Raw genomic sequence first — 20326 nt, forward strand, 5'->3', positions numbered from 1 at the left:
GGTTTAGATAGATACTGATATGCTAAGGAAAGGTATGTTTATTTTCATTTTTTCTTACACAAATGTATATCATGTTTTATCAAAATCTATTTCTGCATCTATTCACATGAAATAATTTTTTATTCTTGTTATTAATATAGAGATGTATATGTAATATATTTGCTTTCCTTTTTGTTAATCTCTTCTTTGATTTTAAGAATGTACATTTTCTTGTTGAATTGACATTTTAGAATTTTTTGGCTATGTAAGATGTTTAGTTTTTAGATGCATGCCTAATTCATTGATCTAATATTTCTTACTTTTTTTTTTTTGATGAAACTGTTAAGTGAGAAATTTTTCCTCCTCCCCTGACAAAGACTGCTTTGACAACATCACCTAAATTTTGGTATATTTCCTCATTCTTACAACTATTAGAGGAAATTATTTATTATTTCTATGATTTTTCTTGACACACCAATTTTTAAAAATTGTTATTAAGGTTCCATTTTATTTTTTAATCCTTTCTTTAGTGGTCCTTTATTGACTTTTTAAAAATTGTATTGTGTTCAGGAAAGGATGTTTGATATTTTTGCTTTACTGCATTATTTTATAAGAATCTCATGTTATTATGCATGGTCAATTTTTTATAAAGATGTCATAGTGATGAGAAATATATATTCTCTATATTCCCATTCAACAATCAAGAGAGTCACGTCAACTTGAGACAACACAAATTTAGCATTTATTACATGCCAGATTTTGTGCTAAGCTCTGGAATACAATAAAAAAGGGAGAGGGGAGAGATGCTTCTTCCAAGAAGCCCACAATCCAAAAGGGAGAAAACATGTAGACAGTTGTTTGCAAATTAGACATACACAGTATAAATTGGTAATAATCAATAGAAAATACTAAAATTAAGAAAGATTAAGAAATACTTCTCGTGAAAGGTGAGACTTTAACTGACACTTGAAGGAATCTAGGAAATTCAAGAAGTATAGATGAGAAAGCAGAACATTCCAGGCATGGGGAACAGTGAAGGAAAATAATCAAAGTTGGGAGATGGAGTGTTTTGCATGAGGAACAAGGAGGCTAGTTTCAATTGGATTGTAGAGGAAGTGGGGGAGTGGAGAGGAGTAAAGTATAAGAATATCTGAAAGGTCGCAGTAGGTAGTAGTCTTTGAAAATCAAACAAAGGATTTCATATTTTATTCTTGAATTGTTAGGAAATAATTGTATTTTGCTGAATGGGAAGGGAAGAGAGGATATAATGTGATCTGAACTTTAGGAATATCAATTTTTTTTTTCTGTTTGTTTGTTTCTTTCTTTTTTTTTTTTTTTTTTTTAACTTTTTATTGACAGAACCCATGCCAGGGTAATTTTTTACAGCATTATCCCTTGCACTCACTTCTGTTCTTATTTTTCCCCTCTCTCCCTCCACTCCCTCCCCCAGATGGCAAGCAGTCCTTTACATGTTAAATAGGTTACAGTATATCCTAGATACAATATATGTGTGTAGAACCGAACAGTTCTCTTGTTGCACAGGGAGAATTGGATTCAGAAGGTATAAATAACCCGAAGAAAAACAAAAATGCAAGCAGTTTATATTCATTTCCCCATATTCTTTCTTTGGGTATAGCTGCTTCTGCCCATCCTTGATCAATTGAAACTGAATTAGCTCTCTTTATTGAAGAAATTCACTTCCATCAGAATACATCCTCAAACAGTATTGTTGTTGAGGTATATAATGATCTCCTGGTTCTGCTCATTTCACTTATTAGCATCAGTTCATGTAAGTCTCACCAGTCCTCTCTGTATTCATCCTGCTGATCATTTCTTACAGAACAATAATAAGGAATATCACTTTGACAAATGAATGGGTGGTGGCCTACAATGGAGAGAAATTTAAAGCAAAGAGATCAACCATCAAGTCATTGCAATAATCTAGCTACAAATGAGATGATGAGGGTGAGATGTAGCCTTTCTAACTATCCTAAAATTCTACCCAGCTCCTTAACTTCTTTTAAGTTTATTTATTTAAGTTTATTAAGTTTGTTTAAGTTAATTTTATTTGAATTTATTCTATTATGTTTATTATGTGTGTGGGTGTATGTGTGTTAGATTTGTCTGGGTCTGAAAAAGTTATATTCTTAATCTCCAACTATTGTAGTTTTACTGTTTATTTCCCTGAAATATTTAGATGGTATTTCATTCAATGCATACATATTAACAAGTGATATTAATTCATTTTCTATTATACATTTCAACATTATAATCTTCCTGTTTTATCTCTTCTAATAAAATGATTTCTATCTATTTTGTTGATATTAGATGACATGTAACAGATTTTAATTCTATCTGAATACTTATATTTTGAGATAATTTTTTCTAATCATTCGAATATCTTTTTCCATTTTATGGGTGAATCCATTCCACTCAAAATTATCATCTTTAATTATGCATTATGCATTCTATTCTATTGTCTTATGCTTCTTTCTTTCTTTGTTCTTTGTTCCTCCTTTCCAAAGAAGATTTTGGTGAAGGAATATCACCATATTCACACATATATTGTATCTAGGATATACTGTAACCTATTTAACATGTAAAGTACTGCTTGCCATCTGGGGGAGGGGGTGGAGGGAAGGAGGGGAAAAATAGGAACAGAAGTGAGTGCAAGGGATAATGCTGTAAAAAATTACCCTGGCATGGGTTCTGTCAATAAAAAGTTAAAAAAAAAAAAGAAACAAACAAACAGAAAAAAAATTGATATTCTTGATAAAATCTGCTTCCGTTCCTCTGTCATTTTTCCTTTTTTCCTTCTCCTATATCTCCTTCTTTCCTTATTTTTTCAAATAGTTTGCATAGTATTGGAATTAATTGTTCTTTAAATGTTTGGTAGAATTCACATGTAAATCGATCTGGCTTGGAGATTTTTTTTTTTTTAGGGAGTTGATTAATAGTTTATTCTATTGCTTTTTCTAAAATGGGACTATTTAAGTAATTTATTTCCTCTTCTGTAAATCTTGGCAATCTACATTTTTTGTAGGTATTCCTCCATTTTATTTAGATTATCAAATTTATTGACATAAAGTTGGGCAAAGTAACTCCTAATTATTGCTCTAATTTCCTCTTCATTGATAGAAAGTTCTCCCTTTTCATTTTTGAAAATAACAATTTGATTTTCTTCTTTCCTTTTTCCAATCAAATTAACTAAAAGTTTATCTAGTTTGTCAGTTTTTCATAAAACCAATTCTTAGTTTTATTTATTAATTCAATAGTTTTCTTACTTTCAATTTTATTAATCTTCCCTTTATATTTTCAGAATTTCAAACTTGGTATTAATTGGAAGTTTTAAATTTGTTCTTTTTTAGCTTTTTTAGTTGTATATCCAATTCATTGATCTTCTCTTTCTCTTTTTTATGCAAGTTAGCATCTAGAGATATAAAATTTCCCCTACTAACTGCTTTGGCTACGTCTCAAAAATTTTGGTACATTATGTCATTATTCTCTTGGATGAAATTATTGATTGTGTCTATGATTTGTTGTTTCACTCATTCATTCTTTAGGATGAGATTATTTAGTTTCCAATTAATTTTGATCTATTTTCCCCTGATATTTTTATTGCATGTAATTTTTATTACATCATGATCTGAAAAAATTAATTTACTATTTCTACCTTTCTACATTTGATTTTGAGAGTTTTATGCCCTAATGCATGGTCAATTTTTATATAAGTTCCATTAACCTCTGAAGAAAAATATATTCCTTTCTGTCTCCATTCATTTTTTTCCCCAAAGATCTATCATACTTAATTTTTCTAAAATTCTATTTACTTTCTTAATTTTTTTCTTATTTATTATGTGATTCAATTTATCTAGTTCTGAGAGAACAAGGTTGAGATCCTTCACTAGTATAGTTTTACTGTCTATTTCTTCTTGCAGCTCTCTTCTCTTTCTAGGAATTTGGATGCTATTTCACTTGGTGCATATATGATTAGTATTGATATTATTTCATTATCTAAGTAGAATGTAGTTTCCTTCCTTATCTCTTTTCATTAGATCTATTTTTGCTTTTGCTTGATCTGAGATCAGGATTGCTCTCCTTGCTTTTTTTCTTTTCTTTTCTTTTCTTTTCTTTTCTTTTTTTTTTTTTACTTCAGCTGAAGCATAATAGATTCTGCTCCAGCCTTTTATCTTTAATGTCTCAATCTGCTTTAAATGAGTTTCTTGTAAACAACAAATTGTAGGATTAAAAGAAAAGTCTTTTAATCCAGTCTGCTATCTGCTTCCATTTTATGGGAGAGTTTATAGCATTCACATTCACAGTTAAAATGACTAATTATGTATTTCCTGTTATCTTATTTACCCCAAGTTATGCTTTTCTCTTTCTTTCCCCCCTTTTCTTCCTCCCCAGCATTTTCCTTCTGACTACCACTTCCCTCAAACAGCCCGCCCCCTTTACAACCCTTCCCTTTCTTATCCTTTTCCTCTACTACTTCTGTTTTCCCTTCTATTAGCCTCCCCCTTTCCTTTTTCCTTTCCCCTCCCACTTCTTTATAAGATGAGACAAGTTTCTCTGTGAAACCAAAAATTTCTGATATTCTCTCTTTGAGCCAAATCTGATAAGAGTAAAATTCATATAATGTCCATCCCCCTTCCTTCTTTTCCTCAATTATAATAAGTCTTCTTTGCCTCTTTGCAAAGGAAAATTACATGTAAATCGATCTGGCCTTGGAGATTTTTTTTTTTAGGGAGTTGATTAATAGTTTATTCTATTGCTTTTTCTAAAATGGGACTATTTAAGTAAGTTATTTCCTCTTCTGTAAATCTTGGCAATCTATATTTTTGTAGGTATTCCTCCATTTTATTTAGATTATCAAATTTATTGACATAAAGTTGGGCAAAGTAACTCCTAATTATTGCTCTAATTTCCTCTCATTTTCCTTCCATTTTCCTCTTTTCCCAGTACAATCCCCTTTCCAGCTCTAGTTTCTTTTTTATATTATCACAATAAAATCATATTATACCCACACTCTCCAAGTATACCCATAACAGATATATAGTTCTCAAAAGTTCTTTCCTTTTTACCTTTTAATGCTTCTCTTGAGTTCTGTATTTCGAGATCAAATTTTTTTGTTCAACTGTTCTTTTCATCAGAAATAAATCAAATTCACCTGTATCATTGAATGTCCATCTTCTTCCCTGAAAAATAATGCTCAGTTTAGCTAGATAGTTGATTCTTGGCTGCAATCCAAATTCCTTTGCTCTTTGGAATATCAGACTCCAGGTCCTTCAATCCTTTAAGGTGGAAGCTGCTATGTCCTGGATAATCCTGATTGTGACTTGTTGATATTTGAATTGTTTCTTTCTGTCTGCCTCCTTTTCTTTTAAACTCCCCTTCATGAAAAGGCTTCATTTCTAAAATATATAAAGGATTGACTCAAATTTATGAGAATTTAAGCCATTCTCCAATTGATAAATGGTCAAAGGATATGAACAGACAATTTTCAGATGAAGAAATTAAAACCATTTCTAGTCATGTGGAAAGGTGCTCTAAATCACTATTGATCAGAGAAATGCAAATTAAGAGGTAAAAATTGGCTAAGATAATGGGAAAAGATAATGATGAATATTAGAGATGTGGGAAAACTGGGACACTAATACATTGTTGGTGGAGTTATGATGTGATCCAACCATTCTGGAGAGCAATTTGGAATTATGTCCAAAGAACTATCAAATACTCTTTGATCCTGCAACTTTTTTTCTACTGGGATTATATCTCAAAGATATCTTAAAGAAGAGAAAAGGACCCACATGTGCAAAAATTTTTGTGGCAGCCCTTTTTGTAATAGCAAGAAACTGGAAGCTGAATGGATGCCCATAAATTGGAGAACGGCTGAATAAGTTATGGTGTATGAATATTATTATTCTATGAGAAACAATCAGTAGGATGATTTCAGAGAAGCCTAGAGAGTCTTAATATGAACTGATGGTGAATGAGCAGAACCAGGAGATCATTGTACACAGCAACAACAAGATAATATGATGATCAATTCTGGTGGACAAGCTCTTTTCAATAATGAGATGATCCATACCAGCTCCAATGATTTTGTGATTAAGAGAACCATCTACACCCAGAGAGAGGACTGTGGGAACTGTGTGGATCACAATATAACATTTTAACTCTTTTTGTTGTTGTTTGCTTGCATTTTATTTTCTCATTTTTTTCTTTTTGACTTGATTTTTTTGTGCAGCAAGATAATTGTATAAATATGTATGCATATATTGGATTTAACATATATTATACCATGTTTAACATATATTGAATTACTTGATATCTACAGGAGGGGGTGGGGGAAAGGGAGAAAATTGAAACAAGGTTTTTCAAGGGTTAATGTTGAAGAATTATCCATGTATATCTTTTGAAAATTAAAAAGCTCTTAAAAAAATAAAAAAATAAATTTCTTTTCATCAACTCCCAAAGATTAGAGTTTGTTTTGCTTAAGAGTAATCATTCCCTGAATCTATTCTTCCTGTTATTGCATTTTCCCATTCTCACCTGTTTCCTTAAGTTAAATGTATTTCTAAACCAAAGTGAGTGTTTAATTTAGCTTTGACTAGTAGATCAAAATAAGGTTAAAGCAATGTCTGTTCTTCCACTCTCTCCTTTTTTCTTTCAATGTCATCAAAACAGAGCAACTAGGTGCCTAGATATGCAGTGGATATAGCACCAATCCTGGAGTCAGGAGGAGTTCATATCTGACCTCAGACACTTGACAACACCAGCTGTATGACCATAGGCAAATCCTATGGGGGTTAACCCCATTGCAAAAAAAAAAAAAATCAACATCAAAATCTAACTAAACAATTCCCAGACCCTCTGTCCTAAATTCCAATTGCTCACACAATTTACCTTTTATGTTTCTCTTGCCAAATAGAATTGCAATTCAAAGTGTCTATTCAGTTCTGGTCCTTTTACCAAGAGTGGTTGGAAGTCTTTTATTTTATTAAAAGTCTGTTTTTTCCCCCCCCATTCTTTATAGAATTACCCTGTTTTTCTGGGTTTGAATGGGGTACTTTCCATACTATTAGAATTTAACTATCTTTATAACACATAATATATAGGTTTACTATGTCTTTTGACTCTTGAATAACATTATAAACTCTCTGCTACTTTGGAGTAGTAGCTGCCAAATCTTGTGGTTTTGACTGTAATTCTTTGTTACTTGAATGCTCCCTTTCTTAATGCCTACAGTATTTTTTCCCCTTTAACCTGGAAGCTTTGGATTTTGCCTGTGATTACTGACAGTTTTTCTTTTGGATTTCCTTTCATGAGGTGACCAGAATATTATTTCAATTTTCACTTTGCTTTCTAGCTCTAATAAGTCTGGGTAATTTTCATTTATGATTTTTTTTTGAAACTTGAGATCTTTTAACTTTTAGAAATTCCAGTGTTTCTAAGATTTTTTTCTTTCATTGATTATTTTTCAGAATAGTTTTTTTTATATAAAGAATCTTACATTTTTTTTCTATTTTTTTTTCATGTTTTGACTAAAACATTTTTTCTCTGTCATTTCAGGGAATCATTGATTTCTACTTGGTTTATTCTAATTTTCAGAGACATTCTTATTTTCATTCTTATGAAAAGCAATCTATTAATTCTTCTTCCAAGACAATTTCCCAGAGTTTTAAATTTTTTTCCAGTTCTTTTCTATAAAACTTTAATTTTATTTATAATGTTATTTGCAAATTTTGCTTCATTTCTTCCAGAAATCCAGCTTACTTTGTCTAAATGCTACGTTTTTCTTTGGGGCTATGTTTGTAGATTTTGTGGACTTATTCTTTTCTTCTGGATGTATGTCTGGCGCAACCCTGGCTCCAGAAAACATCTTATTGTAGGGATCTTTTTTGTATCCTCATTCTTTTGCTTTACTCTCCAATAGAAATTGTATGTTAGAGTCGTGTTCAGCTCATTTCTGGAGATAATGTATGTTTTGTCTAAATGCACTTTGTCTAAGTATAGAATCAAAGTGTCAGAATTAGGAAAAAAATCCTCCCATGAATGTAATGCCAGAGAAACTGAGGCAAGATAGAGATGAGAGAGTTTTTATATTTTATTTGAGAGGGAGAGATTGTGCTGGGGACATATTGCCCTCAGGGCTGATGTTTTGAAGCATCCAACAGCTAATGTGTGTTTCCCATGAAGTATATATACATTGTGGCTCCAAGATATCGGGGTATACCGAGGCAGGGGTGAAGTCAGAGCACTGAGAGTGGGAACAGACTATCAATCCAGTTCTGATAGGGTGGGGGGAGGCACCAGACATTCTGATAAGTTGAGATCAAGAAGAACAATGACAGAATGGGGGGAGGCACTGGACATTCTGATAAATAGGGAAGGTCTGGGGTCATATGTCTAAGATAGAAGGTCTTTCTTCTTATCTGGATTAAACATTTACAGTTTATAATCTTAGCATAGCCAGCTCTAAATTATATTAGTTCCAATGATTAGGAGGGAGGGATGGTGTTGCAATCAGGGGGATTGAGGCAGAACAATTAAGGGAAACTGAGGCAGGACAATTAGAAGAGAACTGTGGCACAATAGACATAAAATTGTAGAGTTAATAAAGCACTTTGCAAAGAGACAGGAAGTTTCCTTTCCTGTTGTTTCAGATTTTGATCTCTGCTGAAAAATTTTCTAGGCTAGATAGTATAATGTTCTGAGTTTTTGTTCTAAATCTTTGCTCAACTGATGCCAGGTAGCTTTATATATTTAATATTTTTGTTTCATAATTTAAAAAGTATAGTCAATAAACAAGAAGAAATAAAATAAGTTATATAATAAAACAAGCATGTGTATAAGAATAAATTTGTTTAATTGCTTCACATTATTTATTCTGCCAAGGAGCACAACAGCCTTCTCTTTGTTCTTTTGATGATTCCTCCCTTTTCCCCTAATTATTCTACCTTGTGTAAGCCATCTTATTTGTCTGAATCTGTTGCCTCTTTTGAAAAATGAGAAAATTAGATTGGATGCTCTGAAGTTTCTTTCAGCACTAACATGTGTGATCTGATAAGAAAGGTAAATTGGCATATTTTCTTTTCCCATTCTTTAAAATTTTAAAAAGAGAAAAAAATGACAAATTATTTTTTTCTTTTTTCTCCCTTGGGGAAAGAGAAGGTTGTGTGTGATGCTTATTAATTGGGAAAAAAATAATTAGAAAAAGAAAACTATGGGATAAATGTCTGAATTTTGAGTTTTCTCTGCTGTCTTTTTAACCTAAGAGATTATTCCTCGATGTATACCATGACTAAAGAAGATAGGGACAAACAATGAGATTTTGTCAACATTTGTCAATATTGATTCCAGGAGTATCCATTAGAATAGGGATAGGATGGGGTTGTTTACTTTCTGACTTCTTGCATAGCAATAGTGAAATTGTAAGGTATATTTCTGAGATATAGTCTAGGATTATTCTAGTTTGTGCTATCCACTAAAATAACTCTAATTTTCAGCTTGAGATTTAATTTTAACATGCAGAATTGATCCCTTTCTGATTTACCAGTTCTTGGACCTTTAAAAATTACAGCCTCACAGTTTTTCAGATTGTTTCTGGATGTTTTTTTCCTAGTTCTTCTTCATAGTCACACCTAGGAACATGTGTAATCAAAAGATAAGTGGCTTTTAGGAAAGTTAGAGTTTTTCCTCACTTCTTCTAAAATGAACATGATATTCAGAGATGGCTAACCTCTTTGGGTAGAATTTTTCCCAAGACAAATCTTTAGGCAGAACACAATTTATCAGTAAACAGTGCATTTTTATATAACTATGAAGGCTGTAAAATTTTGCTAAACTCAGGAGTGTTAAAACAAGAGGTGACCTCATAAAAACCTTAAATATTACTCCAAAAATGAAATTGGCAACATGCTGGCTCAGGTTTCCTGTGAATTAGAAGTCTCCTTTGAAAACTGTAGCACTGCACTGGGATAGTCTTATTTGGGAAATTGTGTAACAAGAAAGTTACAGCTGGAAAAAATTTGCTCCCACGGATATCTACTTCCACTATAAAGAGCCAATCAGTTGTTGCTATTTTCCATAACTTAATCTCCTTATCCAACATTGTTCTCCATCTGGTTCTGAGCCAGGTGCTTGCTCTAAGTACTATAAATGATGACAGGGTAAATGGGTACTTTATATTCCCACTAAAAATCTACCAAGAAGGAAATTTTGAGTCATTTGTCTCCATGATTTCTTCAGAATTGGGAATTTCCAGTGAGGAACCTTCCTTTACCAATTCAAATTTTAGCTTTTAGAAACTTATCTGGGACTCTGAGAAATTGTATTAATCATCTGTATTACTCCATATTGCTTCTAGTTAGTACTAGAATGTTCATAGTATTACAAAGGATTACTGTTTTCTAGGTGAACTGTGTGACCTTGGATGAGTCACTTTACCCATTCTAAGTTTCAATTTTCTCATCTGTAAAAAGAAGGGATTGGATGAGATGATCTTTGAGATCTCTTCCAGCTTTAAGTATGTCATCCTATGATCTTATGACCTTGGGGTCAGTTGCTGAATACTCTTCTTTCATGTTCTGGAAAAGTGATTATCAAATACCAAAAGAAATAGAAGTTTTGGCTGCATATTGACCACAAGTATATTTGTATTATATATATTTTTGTTTATTTGGTTGAATATTTCCCAATTACATCTTAATATAGGTCAGGCTGTAGTTGGGAGGCTTATGACCTTTGGTGGCAAGTTTGACACTTCTCTTGTAGAAAACATTGCAAGGAAAAGTGTCATCTACTTCTGATGTAACCCTTTCATTCTGAATGATTGTGATAGTTTTTCTTTTGTGTCTTTCTTCATTTAATTTTGTTTTCTGAGTTTCCTGAGAATTCCCCTCCCATATAGATATTTACAATCTCCACATGCAATTTATTTCAACACAACCATCCAACACAATGCATAAGGCACTATGTTAGTATTTTGGAACCAGTTAGCACTCTCAATGCTTTCAAGGTACTTGAAATTTAGTAGTGCATCAAAGATGTATGCAGATAGTGAAATAAAGGGAATGTGATAATTAAAAAGAATTCCATGTTATGTGTTCTATATTAACATATAAGTTAGCTATTAGATAAGAAGGCATAATGTAGTAGAAAGAGAATACTGAAAATCAAAAGAATCTTGTTTTTGACAGAATTGTGTGTGACTTTGGACATGTCATTTACCCCTTTGAACATCAGTGTCAGGGTCCCACAACTACTGACTACCAAAGATAAACAAATCTTGATCTAGACACATCCAAGAGACTAGTGAAGGGGTCAGAAGACATTTTCAAGGATATAGCTGTCACTCTTCTTTGGACTCCAAGTCTTTACCTTCTAGCTTTTTGGTATAGTCTATTTTAAACTATAAGCAATTTATAGCACAGTCCAGGGCAGACTTTCCCAAGGGACATATGTAACATAGGAGAACACCAACAGAGACACACAGGAAAAGGCTCCTAGACAACCAGACTCCCCAGAGCTGTATTGCTATGCCACAAAAAGGACTTACCTGGCTATTTAGCAGTTTCTTCTTCCAAAACACACACAACTACTTAATCACCACAGCATAATGGACCAGCTTAAACCAGCCCAGAAACCTGGGCTTTCCCTGCTTTTATCTAATGCCTACAGGAAGCCACAGAGTGGAAGGAAGACTGGTACCCTCATTAAGGGTTATTGGCATCAGTTACAGTGTTTCTGCCCCACACATCAACTACACTGCCTATGCATACTTTTGTCCTAATGACATTCAATTTAAATCAATTCAATGAAAGAGATAGTGGTAATAGTTTTCTCATCTTTAAAATAAGTTATGCCAAATAATCTCTCATGTATCTTCAGGCTCTGATATTTTAAGAGTTTATTTAACTTTGTCCAAATAGCATAATACTAAGGCTCTCTCAAAAGAAAATGCACCAATGACAAAATGTTAACTTTACTGCATAATAATATTAACTTTATGTTATTAATATAATTACATAATTATATTAATATACAATTATAATATTATAATATTAATATAAATATTGTATATTATAAATATCAATATAAATACTAATTATTAACTTTAATAATATTAACTTTATCTGCATAATAATATTAACTTTAATCTGCAATAATCAACATTGTTAGCAGTTTTCTATCACTTTAAATCCTAGTCAATCAACATAATAATAAATCAAACCTTGAATTGTAGCATTTGCGGATTTCTGAGGTATAAATGCTCACATCAAAAATCTAGCTTTTTATGGTCTATCTGAGCTGTCTGTAGCACATCTGTAAACGTAACTCCTTTCATTACTAATGGAACAAGCTACATGATTATCAGAGCTGTGGTAAAAAAAAAACCCTGTGAATAGGAGATTACCTACATGACATCTCATAACTGTAGGAAATCAGGTTTTTAAATCACCCAATGATTTTCTCCTGTTTATTAAGGTTTATTAATATCTAAGCCTTAAATTTAAGCACAATTATGAAATTTTAGAAGGAAGATGCTTATGAAAAGAAAAGAAATTAATGATACATTAGAGTGATGTACTAGGAAATGATCTCAAATTATTTTAAGATAAAAATAAAACTTAAAGTGGAAAATGATACTATTGATCCTTTTGAAGACTTGATGAAAGGCATGAAAGAGAAAAATTATACTAATGATATAAATTTGACTGTCTTGTGGCAAAACAACTTTCTTCACTTCTTCTTAGAATAATAAATGTGTTAACATTCTTTTATCTCAGTAAAATATGGTAGTAACTTATGAAATTGTATTGAAGACTTATTAAGTGATATAAACCAGAAAATGTTAGACCATCCCTCATAAAAGAAGGTATTTTTCTCCTCTAGTGGAACTCTTAAAATGCTTACCTGTTAGTGTTATAGTCTTTATTATCTCTACTTTGGTTTCATTAGATCATAGATTTAGTAGTATAATGGACTTAAAGCTGTCTAGTACAACTAGAGGTAAGCATTGGACATGGAGACTTAGAGTATCGTATCCAAATTTATTAGGCAGTAAAGTGGAAGACCCAATTTTAACAAATATAATTCTTTATGTTAATCTGATCTACCTTTTAATGGTAATATACTTTTGGTGCATAAGTCAAAGACTGAAGGAATTCAAGAGATATCTTTATTGCCTGAATAATAGACACTTATACTTACTCACCTATACTTGTAGACCAGGGAGTCATTTAATCTATCTTCCAGTAAACAAAAAGCTACAGCACAGTGAATTGTGGTTTATATGATGTTCTCTTTTTTTATTTTACTCCAGTAATCCAAAGGACAATTCTGTCTTTAAAAGAAATTGTCTTTAAATCAAAGTTGAATTAATTAGAGCCAGGAATAAGGCACACCCTTCTGAAAATTTACATTTCTGAGGAAATGTGTTGAGAATCTTATTAGATCTGCAGTGATGGTCTTAACAGAATAGATATCCAACACTTTGATGATTTAACTGAAAGCTGTTCAGAAGTAGGCAGCACATTTACAACCCTTTGATTTGATTTCACATTTTAAATTATAGATTTTCATCAGCCAGACAAAAAATGCAGGAAATGTTCCAATGGAGAAATACCACTTCCAAATGGAGAATTCTCTGTAGTTGCTGTTGTTGAAAAATGGATCGTTTGCACACATTCTATTAAAATAACAAAGCTAGGAACTAACAAAAATTGACCTTATTCCAGAATTTCTTGATTCTTTATGAGAAATATATATTAGATTTATTTGGAGTGTTGGGGATAAAGCTATATGTCATGCTATTTATAGATTTGTTTTTTTCTGCAAAAGAAAATTGAGGTAGAATATTTTAAAATGGGGGTAATATTTTCAAACTAAAGACAAGGTAGTTATGGTATAGGAAAGATTCCATTTTCCCTTCCTTTCATCTAATCTTCAGAAAACTTTAAAGTATTTAATTCATGTAATAAGTTTCAGATATCTTAGTTTCTCCTCTATATACATCACTGACAACTTGTATAGCTGAGGAAAAAAAGAAATATATATATGTCATAACCACATATGTCATAGATAACTTGGAAGTACTTTCTGTAGTCAATGCTTTATACTGCTGAGTGTAAGGGATTTGTACTCTGAGTAAAAAATTAAAAAGAATTTTTGTTCCCTCATTTCTAAAGTATTTTGGTGGCCTATTTCAGATCTTTACATGAACCAGACTTCAACTGAAATTGAAGAGGAAACCTGTATCTTCTAATTAATCTTGCTATATTTATGCTTTTTGAACTGTTACTTTTCTTATATTCCTCACTTTAGATCTTTTGTCTCTGATTTTATGCTAAGTTCAGTTTTAGAGACTATTGGAAGGCCCAACGAAAACTGAAAGTTCCCTTTAGTTTTCAGAAACACTAGAACATTAGACAGTGCTAAGTGAAATAAATATAAATTCTAGTGGAAATATTCAATAAATCTCTGTATCAAGTATTTTTAGTAAATTATAGGGGTTTTTACTATTAATATAGTAACTAAAGGTAAATTTCTTTCTTTCTTTAATAATTTGTTCAAAAGCAGAATTCCTACAGGATTCAAATCCACTAAATATATCTTTAAAAATAATTTGCTTCTTTTCATGTTTCTGCCACAAATTTTTCAATTTTTCTCTTCTTTGCCCTCTTTTATTCTACTTCTTTCTTTCACCTCTCTTTGTTAGTCACATCTTTCTTTTCCTAATTCTATTTTTCTTCTTCCTTCTAAGGAATACTGTAAAACAGGCAAAATCTATTTTTGTGAAGATATTCCGGGTCTTTATTCTTTGTACTTTTCCCATTAATTTTTGCTTCTGTAAATTTTCTTTCTTTCTTTTTTTTTTCCAGTAAGTTTTAACAGTATCTTCTGGCTTTTTACATCATCATAAGTATCCCAAGTATTTCTTCCCCTTTCCCTCACAGAGAGCCATATCATATAAAAACAACACAATTGATTGATACATTGAAAAACTCCAATGACACTGGAATATGTGATATCTATGGATCTCCTACCTCCTCAAAAGGATGAGTTGGAAATGTCTTGTCATATCTCTTCATTTATGTCCTGCTTAATCTTTACAATTTTATTATATTTACTTTGAATTTTTGACATATAGTTGTTCTTTCTATTCTATTTAATTTTATTAGTCAAATTTAAAATTCCAAACTGTCTCCTTCCTTCCCTCCCCAGCCCACACTAGAGAAGGCCACCATTGCCATAGATACACACACATATATGTAAAACCGTACTATGAATACTTCTGTTTATTAGTCCTTTCTCTGGAGTCCTAGCATCTTCCTTCATAGGTTCTTTGTAGTTGATTTGACTATTTATAACACTCAGAATAACAGTCATTAACAGTTATTCTTTAAATAATATTGCTTGTAAAATGTTCTCTTGGTCCTGCTCATTTCCCTTCATTATTTCATGCAAGTCTTTTTATCTTTTTCTAATTTCCACCTGCTAACCATTCTTATAGTACAGTAGTATTCCATTAGACTCATGTAGCACAACTTGTTTAGCCATTTCCTAATTGATGGGGATCTCTTCAATTTCCAGTTCTTTGCCACTACAAATAGAGCTGCTGTAAGTATTTTAGAACATTTAGGTTCATTTTTTGTTGCTCTGATCACCTTGGGAAATCAACCTAATAGTTGTACCTCTGGAACAAAAATTGTGCACAGTTTTATAGAGCATATTTCCAGATTGGTCTCTAAAACAATTAGATCAGTTCACAGTTCCATCAACAGTATATTAGTGACTCTTTTCGCCTACATTCCCTCCAACATTTGGCATTTTTCTCTTCTATCATCCTGAGAGGTGTGAAGGAATATCTCAAAGATTTAAGTGAGGAAGGGCTTGGACAAGGTAATTTACATTTCCATAATCAATAATGATTTAGAATTTTTTCTTTTTAAGTACCTTATTTTTTATTCTCGAGAGGTCAAAATTTTGCTTCACTCCTAATTTTACAGAATTATGAAAATACCACACCATTTTCATTGTTAGAACATTTTTTTCATATTGCCTATTTGTATCCTTTGACCATTTATCATGGTCAAATAATTGACTTGTATTCTTATAAATTTGACAAAGTTCTCTATATATATTGAGATATAAAACCTTTTCCTGAGAAACCATCTATAAAATTCACTCCCTTCTCAATTTTCTGTTTTCCTTCTAATCTTGACTACATTGGCTACATTATTTAATATAACCAAAATTATGCATTTTACATCTCATAATGTTTTTATTTCTTGTTTATTAACAAATTCTTCTCCCCTCCTCAAGTCTGATAGGCAATATGTTTCATGTTCTTCTAATTTACTTATGATATTTTTCATTATATCTAGGTCATATATTCATTACAACTTTACATAATCATGTAAGATGTTGCTCTATATCCAAATTCTGCCTATCTGCTTTTTAGTTTTCCCAACAATTTTTTTTTAAACAAAAAGCTTAAATCTTTGCAGTTATCAAAAACAAGTTTGCTTTAATCATTTACTACCATATGTTGAATCATTGTTCTTTCTATTTTTTAACCAGCACCAAGTAGTTTTGATAATCACTGGTTTAAAATATAGTTTAAGATCTATTACTAAACTACCTTTCTTTATATTTTTTATTTATTCTTGTGGTGTTTTCAACATATTCTTTTTATAGTTTTGATTTTTCCTTCCAAATTAATTTATTATTATTTTTCTAGCTCAATAAAATACTCTTTTTTTTTGACAATTTAATTAGGATAGTGTTGAATAAATAGATTAGGTAGAATTGTTATTTTATTGTATTGATTCTGCCCACCTATGAAGAATTAATATTTCTCTATTTAAACTGGAATTTTTTGTTTAAAGACATTTTATAATTATGTTCATATAATTTCTGGACTTGTCTTGTCAGGCATATTCCCAGGTATTTTATATATTCTATGCTTATTTCAAATAACTATCTCATAGTTTAAATAACAATTATTTCAAGTATTGTCTCATCTTGCGGAGTTTTATCCACTGCAATTTGAGTTTCTAACAGCTGTCTTGACTTTTGTTTTGTTACTGGACTGTGCTGACTCTGGAAAAGAGAGACCAATAACTTTGCCCAACTCTGCTTCACTAAATACAATGTTTGTATGAGACAAAAGGCACCATCTATACTATTTTATCATTTTTACTATCTGAAGGGCCTATAGTGAAAGGCAAGTGATGAAACAGCAGGTGAGGAAATAGTGGGAGTTGTAGTCACAATCCTGCTTCAACTATAAGGTCATCTTCACTTTGAACTGAAGCAGCAGTAGGATTTGGTAGCTCCCTGAGTGTTTGAGCAATCTTTTTTAGGGACCACACTACTCATCTTCTGACATGAGAAAGAGGCCAGAAAACATCAACTAAAAATTGTTTTATCTAACTCTGGCCTGCTTGCAGGCAGGAATCCCACCACATGGTCAAAATACAATTTTTTAAAAATAAAAATTTTGGTAAAGATGATTTCACTTACCATTGATACATGGAATATATGTACACATAGGGATAGGAATCCAGTAAACCTGAAAGAAGAAGCTATCATTGCAAGAGAACTCAGATAGCAACCCTGAATGAAACAAGGCTGGCAAATGAAGGCTAGCTTATCAAAATCAGAGTTGCATAATGTTTTTTTCTGGAATAGCTGCAGTGATGAGAAGCATTGTGAAACTTGCAAAGTTTTTGCAAACAAAACAAATGCAGGCAACAAGCTTATATGCTTTCCAAAAGGAGTGATTGACAGATTCATGACAATGTGATTACCTTATAGGAAAGTCCCACACCACCATGCTTAGTGCATATGTTTCCACCTTGATAAACCCTGATGGTATCAAAGAAAAATTTTATGAGTACCTAGAGACATTCATCATCATTATGCCAAAAGAGGACAAGTTTATAATTCTGGAAGACTTTAATGTCAGAGTCTAAGACATGGTAGTGAATCCCGAGTCCTTGAGAGGAATGAAGTCAGAAACAGCAACAGCAATGGTAATTTACTACTGAACACATGCATATCTAATCTCCTCATCACCAACCCTATCTTCAATTTACCTAAATTAGATAAAACTCTATACATGCACCCTCACAGGAAACAGGGTAGTCATTTAATTGACTGTGTAATTATAAGGAGAAGACACAGGATGTGAGAGTGATGAAGGCAATCTGTGATGCAGAGTGCTGGACCAATTATCAATTATCCTCTCTAAGCTAAACATTTACATTCAACAAAAGTGATGACCATAAGTGAAGCTTAGAGAAATGTAGGATTCTTGGCTCAGTTAAGAATGCAGATAAAATTCAGTTTTATGCTGACAGCTACAATCCAAAGCACTTTTATGATGCTGTGAAGGCTACTTATGGGCCAAAGAACTATGGTGCATCCCAACTACTCAGTGCTGATGGAACCACATTGATTAGTGATAAAGACATGATCCTGGAGTGATGGACTAAACACTTGCATAGTATTCTTATGAGACCCATTAATCAATGCCAAAGTCATTAACCATATACCTTATATTGAAATTAATCCCTGTCTAGACAAATTACTAACTGAAAAAAAGAATTTGCATTCCATTAGGTTTCTCTTGTGTGTGACAAAGCATCCATTGCTGATTCTATTTCAGCTGAGATTTAAAAGATAGAGAGTTCATTGTTTTTACAAAAACTGATTAAAATTTTCTGAGTTACAGATAGACAAGAGAAGGTTATCCCCCAGGAGTTCAAAGATTCCTTCATTATTCATCTCTTAGTAATTATTGGCAAGATTATTGCCAGAGTATGTTTTAACATACTCTGTGTGTGAAGGATGATCCTTCACCAAAAGATACTCATCTACCTGAAAGCCAGTGTGGCTTCTGAAAGGTCTGGGGAGTGGTCAGTATGGAGTTTGCTGCACAGCAGCTCCAGAAAAATGCTAGGAGCAGACCAGAAGTCTGTCCACAGCATTCATTGGTCTGATTAAATCCTTTGATATTATCAGTCATGAGGACTTAATGGAAAATTATGGCAAAATTAGTCTGCCTGGAAAAGTTCATCACTATTTTATAGAAATTTCATGATGGCATGCTTGCCTTGGTTTTGGATAATGGACAATGCTCTCTTGCTTTCCAAGTCACCAATGAAATCAAGCAGTACTGTATTCTTGTTGCCATGTTTTTAAGCCTGTTTTCATCCATATTATCAAATGACTTTAATGAGGATAAAAATATCAAAGTCAGATACTAAACTGATGGCAAATAATTTAACTTAAAAAATCTATAAACCAAGACTAAAATGGAGGGAGAGTTTTATTCACAGATGACTGTGTATTCAATGCAGTCTCTGAGGCTGAGAGGCCTCAAAATATGGGTTGATTTTCTGCCAAATGTGCTAATTTTGGCATAACAATTAACACCAAGAAACAGGTTTTTCACCAGCCAGAACTGCATCATCCATACACAGAACCTTCAATTATAGCAATGCTGTGGACAAGCTCACTCACCTTGACTAGATATTTTCCAGGAATATACACATAAATGAGGTTGATGCATGCATTGTCAAAACTAACCCAGTGTCGGGAAATTCCAAAAGAAAGTGTTGGAGAGAAGAAATATTAGGCTGCCTACCAAATTTAAGGTCTACAGAGCAATTGTGCCTTATAGTATAGCTGTGAAGCCTGGACAGTGCCATGCCAAGAAATGAAATTGCTTCCATTTATCTTAGGAAGATACTGAAGATGACCTGGCAAGATAAGGTACTTGACACAGATGTCCTTTCTCAAGATGAACTGCCCAGCTTACAAACTCTACTGCAGAGAGTGCAACTCCAATGACTTGGTCACATTGTTCAAATGTCTAAAGTACATTTGTTTAGAGGAATCACACGAGACAAATGTTCATGTGGAGGTTAGAAGAAGCAATATAAAGATACTCTTAAGGTCTCTAATTAGTTATGGAATATGGAAGATACTGGCACATCATGGCATTCCCACATTAAAGAAGGTGTTGTACTTGATAAGCAAAGCAGAATTGCAATAGCTCTAGAGGAATTTAGACTTTTTTACTGCAAATGTTTGTATAGCTTATTTGTGTCTAACCTTTGGGAGAAACTGTCAGGCTCATATTGGTCTGATAAACCACAGTTGGACACACCTTGACCCCAATCTGGTAGTGTCATTTTGGTCTTCTTTGAGAACCAATTTAGTATATCCATCATTCGATCGCCCCTTTGATATCAACTAGTGTTGCTTTTTATCATATTTGCCAATTTATAGGGCAGGAAGTGAAAACCCCAGAGATGTTTTGGTGTGC

The sequence above is a fragment of the Antechinus flavipes genome, chromosome 5, assembly GCF_016432865.1.
Source record: "Antechinus flavipes isolate AdamAnt ecotype Samford, QLD, Australia chromosome 5, AdamAnt_v2, whole genome shotgun sequence".
In the NCBI taxonomy this organism is placed as follows: domain Eukaryota; kingdom Metazoa; phylum Chordata; class Mammalia; order Dasyuromorphia; family Dasyuridae; genus Antechinus; species Antechinus flavipes.